The sequence below is a fragment of the Vulpes lagopus genome, chromosome 7 (assembly GCF_018345385.1).
Source record: "Vulpes lagopus strain Blue_001 chromosome 7, ASM1834538v1, whole genome shotgun sequence".
Lineage (NCBI taxonomy): Eukaryota > Metazoa > Chordata > Mammalia > Carnivora > Canidae > Vulpes > Vulpes lagopus.
This window is the reverse complement of record NC_054830.1, coordinates 7,140,224-7,147,814: the sequence shown is the minus strand read 5'-3', so window position 1 is coordinate 7,147,814 and position 7,591 is coordinate 7,140,224.

Here is a 7,591-nt window from a genome sequence, read left to right as displayed (position 1 = left end):
GCACAGGGGTGACCACAATAGACAAAGTCCCCGCCCCCGTGGAGTGGACATTTAATGAGGACTTACTAAGGGCTTAAAGTGCATTTCCCCCTTCAGCTTCACAGCCTTTTATTAATTAGGTTCAACGTGTGCCCACTTCCCAGACTCTAGTTTTGTAGAGAATTGGAAAGCCAAGTATTTTAGAAACAAAGGGGGAAGGTGGGATCTGGTCATTTATTCCTCATTTACTGAGCACCTAGTGTGTTCCAGGTGTTGTTCTACATGCTCTACGTGCACCGACAGAAGAGCCATAAATGTCTCACCTTTATGCTAGAGTAAGAATTCCCATCTATTGTACAGATAAGGAAACTGAGGCCTGGTGAGTGAAAGCAACTTGCCCTGTGCCAGGCAGGTGAGCCGTGAGGCTGCAGGTAATGCTCTTGAGTCCATGGTAAACAGTCTCTTGTGAAGCAAAGAACCAACAGAATCAAAATAAGACCTGGACCAGGGGAGCGGATGAGAGCTAATTTGGAAGGTTCTAGAACACTGGTGTCTACTTGGGGTGGCATATTCCACTGGCTATTCCCTGCTCTCAGGGAATCTCTGCTGGCTCTGTTCAGCTCTCCCTCAGCTGGCGGGCAGCTCTCCCCTTCACATCTTTGCCCCCACACCAGGTGTTCACATCCCCTCTCTGTCCCAGGGGCTCCTAGGTGTCCACAGCAAGGCATTGTCCAAAGGTGAAAGGTGGCAGGGGTTTCATTCTCAATCCCACCCACATCCCTCCCACCTTTCTGTCCAGTCTGGGCTCCCTCTTGCCCCGCCAGTACTTCTGTTTTGAAACATGCTCAGGCCTGAGGCTCCCTTTAGTTTCAGTTTTGTCTTGAGGGTGGGCCCAGGAGGGGAAAAAATGCCCTTGGGTACCAATGAGAAACAGAGGAGGTGGGAAACACTTTGAAAACATGGTGTGATAGAGCTTTATCATCCAATGAACAAATGGGTGTAGGCGAAATTGGGTGAATGAGTGACAGGAGCTCACATCTCGTACGTCTGTCCACTCCTCCCTGCCCCAGCCTCAGGTCCCCTAAATGAAGAATAAGCATGTGCTCAATAACTAATACATGAAATAAATGTGGGTGCCCACTGCATGTCTGGCCTTGTTGCAGATGCTGGAGACACAGCAGTGAACAGGATGGAAACCCCTTCCCCCTGGGGAGTGGGTATTCACTGTAGCCGCCTTCACCTTCTCATTCCTTTTTCTTTTCTTTTTTTTTTTTTTTTTAAGATTTTATTTATTCATGACAGACACAACAGAGAGAGAAGCAGAGACACAGGCAGAGGGAGAAGCAGGCTCCTTCAGGGAGCCCGCTGTGGGACTCGATCCCAGGACCACGGGATCAAAGACAGATGCTCAACTGCTGAGCCACCCAGGCGTCCCATTCACCTGCTCATTCTAATGACCCACTGACCCACTTTGCAGATGGAAAAACCCAGGCGCCAGCAGGTGAAGTGTCCTGCTCGAAACTGTGCAGCTAGGAAACCGAGGCACAGGGCGGTTCAGTGCCTTGCCTTAGATCACACAGCAAGTTCCGTGAACCTGTGTGTGAGAGGGAGCCTGAGGAGGGTAGGGGGGTCGCAGACGGGCTGTGAGCCCCACCTAGGGCCGCTGCAGCAGTTAATGGTCAAGCTCAACCTTTCGCACTTGGCCGCGAGAGGGCGCCAGCGAGCCTCCAGCCCGGCTGAGGAGCGCTCGGCCCCCTCCCGCAGGAATGCGGGTGGCGGAGGGAGGGGACGTTGGCTGCGAGCCCAGAGCAGCTGCTACCGCCGCTCAGATCCCGCCCGCCTTCCCCTCCCTGGGACCCTGGGTTTGCTGCAAGGAGGCCAGGGCGGGAGGGACGGCTTTGCAGGGATGTGTGGCCTGTTTTCGCTTCCTCCTTCTCCAGGCTTCCAGCCCAAAGCTTCCCGGGAAAGGCCGGGCAGGATCCAGGAGGCAGAGAATAATACCCATAGCAACATTTCAGTGAATGGCTGTCATTTATGAGACACTTGAGCTCTGACACTTAGTAGGGACTTACTCGCCAGCAGCCCTTCCGTTTTCCAGGTGAGGAAATCCCAAAGCTCAGAAAGGTTTCTTGCTCAGGTCAGAGGTGTCAGGAGCGTCTTAGCCTGGGGGAAACCCCCAAGATGTGCCCTGCTTGGTCGCTTCCTGCCTCAGCCCAGGCTCCTCTGGTCATTTCTTGGCCCCGAGGACTTCTGATCATGCACTTGTGTTCCCCAAAGGCTTCAGGAACTGACCTTGCTTCCTGATCCCTAAGGGCATCCATCACATGCCTCTCCTCTCGGTCCAAGGAGGTCTGGCTCACAGTGAGAATTTTCAGAGGAAGCTTGTTACTTGCTAAGGAGGAGGGATCACATTTGGGGTTGATTATTGGGTCTGAGAGCCATGTGATATGCGTCCCAACAGAACCGACAGTCTGATCAGGAAAAACCATCCAGAAACAAGCAGCTATGACGGTCCAGAGAAACCTGTCATAACCCATTCAGCCTGTGGAGTCAAAGAAGGCATCTTGGAGGAAGGAGTATTTAGGCTGAGACCTGAAAGTCTCAGGAAAGTAAGGGTAATCAGGTAAAGGGTTAGGAGTGGGAGACAGAAGATGGTTTCGTTTCAGGGGGAGAGAACAGCCCTTGCAAATACCTGGAAGGGAGGTGGGGCATGGTGATTTGGGGAGTGGTAAGAAAGGGGTTTTGAAATCCTTCTTAGGCCGCAGAGAGTCTCATTTTGACGCATTGATTTACCCACTCATTCTTTCATTTGTCAGATATTTGGATATCTACCGTGTACCACATACTCTTGTAGATGCTGGAGATGTGATCGAGCAGACAAGTCTCCTCCCCATGGAGTTGACATTCTAGTAGAGGGAGACAAGCAAAAACCAAACAACTAATATGTATCAGCTGATGAGAAATAAAGCAGGTTCAGGGGACACAGCGAGAGAGTACTATCTTGTGGCCCCTTTGAGAAGCTGAACTGAAGGAAGGAGCTATGTGGCTATCTGGGAAAAGCTTCCTAGCAGTCGGAGCAGCAAATACAAAGGCCCTGAGGCTGCTTGGGTGACTCAGTGGTTGAGTGTCTGCCTTCAGCTCAGGGCAGCTCAGGGCGTGATCCCAGGGTTCTGGGATCAAGTTCTGCATCAGGCTCCCTGTGGGGACTCCCGCTTCTCCCTCTGCCTATGTCTCTGCCTCTCTCTGTGTGTCTCCCATAAATAAATAAATAAAATCTTTTTTAAAAAGGCCCTGAAGTAGGAATGTGCATAGAGCATTTAAGAAATAGTAAGGGGGTCACTGTTCCTAGAATGAAGTGGGTGAAACGGATAGAGTGGGTGATAATTTGAGATTTATATTCAAGGATCAGATCATGTAGGAGGCCTCATAGTTATGGATTTGAATCTAAGAAAGAGGCGGAACCACTGGAGAATTTTGAAAAGAAGAGTGACATTATTTTTCTGTTTTAACAGAATCAGTCTGGGTAGGTCTGTTGTTACTCTGACTTGAAATCCAAAGGTAACAACAATAAGAAGGATCAATAATTCCATGACATAAAAATAAGGCTAACTTACACCACAGGAAAATTGAAAAAAATAGGGGAAAAGTGTACTTCATATTACAGTCTCCCTAATCTCCATAATATGTAAAGAGTTTCTAGGAATTAATAATAAAAATATAAACAACCCAATAGAAAAACCTGAGCAAAACGTGTGCTCAGAACGTTCACACAAAATGAAATACAAACAGTTCTTTGACGTCTGAAAAGACAGTCAGCCTCACTCATAATAAGAGAAATGCAAGTTGAGATAAGAGAAATCGGAGATACTAATTTTTACCCATTAGAATGGCCAAAATTTAGAAGACTAATACTATGCAGTGTGGTGAGGCTGTGGGGAAGTGACCATGCTAACATATGGACATCAGTCCTTTCCAATAGAGTTGAATTTGAGAATATTCATAAAAATCACAAATGCATAGTTTCTTTGGCCAAGTAATCCCATGACAGAAATGCCTGCACATGTGTGAAATGATGTACGCACACAAGGTTATTCATTGCAGCCGTTTATATAATAGGAAAAGACTGGAGAGAGCCCAAAGATTCATCAGCACAGGACCAGTTGCATAAATTATTGTCCATCTACACAACGGAATATATTGCAGCTGTGCAAAAGAATGAGGATGTCTGCTTGGGATGATATGAAAACACTTCCAAGACATATTATTCAAGGAAAGAACTAAAGTTCACATTTCGGTGTATATAGTATGCTGCTTTTTTGGGAAAAGTTAAATATATATGTATACACACATATGTATTCTATTTTCCCGTCAAAATACTCCATATTTATTTTTTTATTTTTTATTTATTTATTTTTGTCATATTTATTTTTTAAATTGCGGTAAAATCTGAGCACGAAACTTGCCATTTTAACCATTTTCAAGTGTACAGTTAAATGGTACCAAGCACATTTGCGTCACTGTTCAGCCTTCCCCGCCGACCATCTCTAGAATGTCCCATCTTCCCAAACTGAACCTCTGTCCCTGTTAAGCACTAACTTCCCATTTCCACCTGCCCAGCCTCTTTAAACCATTGTTTTATTTTTTGTCTATGAACTTGCATATTCGATGTACCTTACATACATGGAATTGTACAATGTATTTGTCCTTTGTGTCTGGCTTATATCACTTGGCATAATGCCTTCAAGGTTCACCCATGTTGCAGCATGTGCCAGAATTTTCTTCATTTTTAAGGTTGAATAACATTCCTTTGTATGTATATACTACAGTTTGCTTATCCAATTTTCAGAGTTTTTTTTTCTAGTATAATTAGAAAGAAAATCTGGTTAGATAATTCGAGATGGAGGAGGGGTCAGGAATTGAGGGAAAGAGGAGGTTGGGAGAATTGTTTTTAAGATTCTTTTATACATACATATACGCATATATATATTGATTTTTAAAAACACTGAGCATTTTATCTATTGAAAAGCTGTTTTTGGGGATCCCTGGGTGGCGCAGTGGTTTGGCGCTTGCCTTTGGCCCAGGGCGCGATCCTGGAGACCCGGGTTCGAATCCCACATCAGGCTCCCACTGCATGGAGCCTGCTTCTCCCTCTGCCTGTGTCTCTGCCTCTCTCTCTGTCTCTCTGTGACTATCATAAATAAGTAAAAATAAAAAAAAATTAAAAAAAATCTTTATAAAAAAAAAAAGAAAAGCTGTTTTGAAAGGATCTTCTGGGCTGTTACGAGGAGAATGGATTATAGGGGGAGGCAAGTGTGGAAGGGGGGAAGGGGGAGGGGGCTGGTGCAACACTCCAGGTGAGAAAGGATGGCGGTTGGATCAGGGTGGGGGCCCAGAAGTTGTGGCAAAATGGTTGGTTCTGCATATATTTTGCAGGTCAAGTGAACAGGATCTAATTAGCGCTGAGGTATGAGAGAGAGGAAGTAGGGACGACTCCAAGATTTTTGGAATGAGCAACTAGAACAGACTTATCTTTGCTAAGATGGGGAAGGTAGAGGGTGTGTCTTCAACACCTTCTGGAATCCAGAAGAATATAGCATCCAGCTGGAATATAATAACGGTCCCCCCTCCACCACTGCGTTTGTTTTTATGTTGCCATCTGGATTGGTGGCGATTCTTCCTTATATGCAACAGAAACTATCTCAGGGTAGTTTAAGCCACAAAGGAATTTTTCTGGTGGATATTGAGGACTAATGAAATTACCAGGCTTTGAAGATCGAAAAGGACAAAGTAGGGGTGCAGGGCAGCAGCTAAGGCCGCAGTTTAAGTCATTCTCCTGAAACCAGCTGGCAGCTCTGACCTTCAGTGGCCACCCTGGGCAATCTCAATGCCCCTGTCCCTTTCTGATACCTTCCTTTCCTGATCCCTCCTCCTTTGGGTCGTGGTTTCTCAAATTTAAATCCTGTGCATCTGCTGAGTAAAATCGGGGTCACATGCCCACTCCCTAGCTGCAAGGGAATCTGAGAGAGAAGGTCTGGTATTTTCTCACTCCAAGAGTCTATGAGTATGGGGTTTGGAAAACTGTATGCTTCACCTGTAAATAATTATTGAGTTTGGCTTCACATATGGTGACTACGATGGCTTTTCCTTCTTGGCAAGAAGATAAATTTGTCTTATTTATTTTAATTTTTAAGATCAAGGGACTTGATCCCAGATCCTGACATCATGACCTGAACCAAAAGTAGAGACCCTTAACTGACTGAGACACCCAGGTGCCCCAAATTTGTCTTTTAAAATAATTTATTTAAGGGAGTTTCTTGAAAAACAAGGGAATGTTGGACATAGAATTCAGGATAGTGGAGACCTTTGGGGTAAGGCAGGCAGCAAATCTCAATAATGTTCTAATGGTGAAGTCTGATGGTGGATTAGTGGGTATGCACTTTGCTCCCCTGCTCTTTCATACATTACCTCAGTCAGAGTGCTGGGTGGAAAGAGACAGTTCACTCAGAGTGGGTATTTTGGGGATCGGTGAAGACAGGGGTGATTACAAAGGTGAAGACAGAAGGTGTGTAGCCCTGTGGAGGACAGTGGAGTGTCATCTTGCTGGCATTTGTGGGATCTCCTCACCATTTTAGCTGAAAGGGGCAAAGGGAGGGAGCGACTCTCAGAAACTGAGCTGGGGCCTCAGATGGAGAGATGCTGCTGAAGCAGTGACCCCCATAGAGGGAACTTAGGGGACAAATACTTTGGCTTTTCTCCATCCATCTTCTCACCTCCCACTGATGCCTCCTATTGGCAGAACCCAAACATAACCCAAAAACCAAATGTGGAGGAAACTGACTGATAGAATCCTTGGGTGAACCTCCTGAGGCAAACCAACGACCTCTTACAAACGTGTGATTCATATATTCTTTTTAAAAATGTATTTAAATTTTAAGTTGAGATATAATTCATATACCATAAAATTTGTCCTTTTAAAGCACACGATTCAGTGGTTTTGGTATAGTCATAAGGCTGTGCAACCATCGTCAGGATCTACATTCTTTTGCAGGTGTTTCAACATTGCTTCAAGAATCTAATGTCGGGGAGAGCACAGGTGGGGTTCATTTTACTAAAAATATTAAGTAGCCCCATTATCTCTTCACTGACTCAAAGAGATCTCTTTCATGGGCCCTGGAATCAGCTTCTCTTTTCCTAGAAGTTACTGGAGATTCATGAGGACTAGCATAGACTGAGGTGGACAGATTTAGGCTTGATTCCTGCCCCTCCGCTCTGCTCTGGACAGCTCGGCTCCCCCGTTTATGAACTGGGCAGGTTCTGAGGGCCTCTATTTATCTAGTAAGGCTGCAAGAGCAAATGTTAATTAAAACACCTTCGCTGGGAGCCTGGCATTCCAAGGTGGTGGCTAGACATGAACCACAGCAAAAACTCCAAGTGAAATGGAAAACAGTGCAGGGTGCTTTTCCTGTCATTTCAGTGTTGTATTGTTAGCTCTGTTTTCCAGATGATGACACCAGGAAGTCACCTGCCCAGGGTCACCTGGTGAACAAGAGGCAGAATCAACATTTACACCTAGACTCCACTTGCTTCCAAACTCTCCATGAGGGCCAAGAAA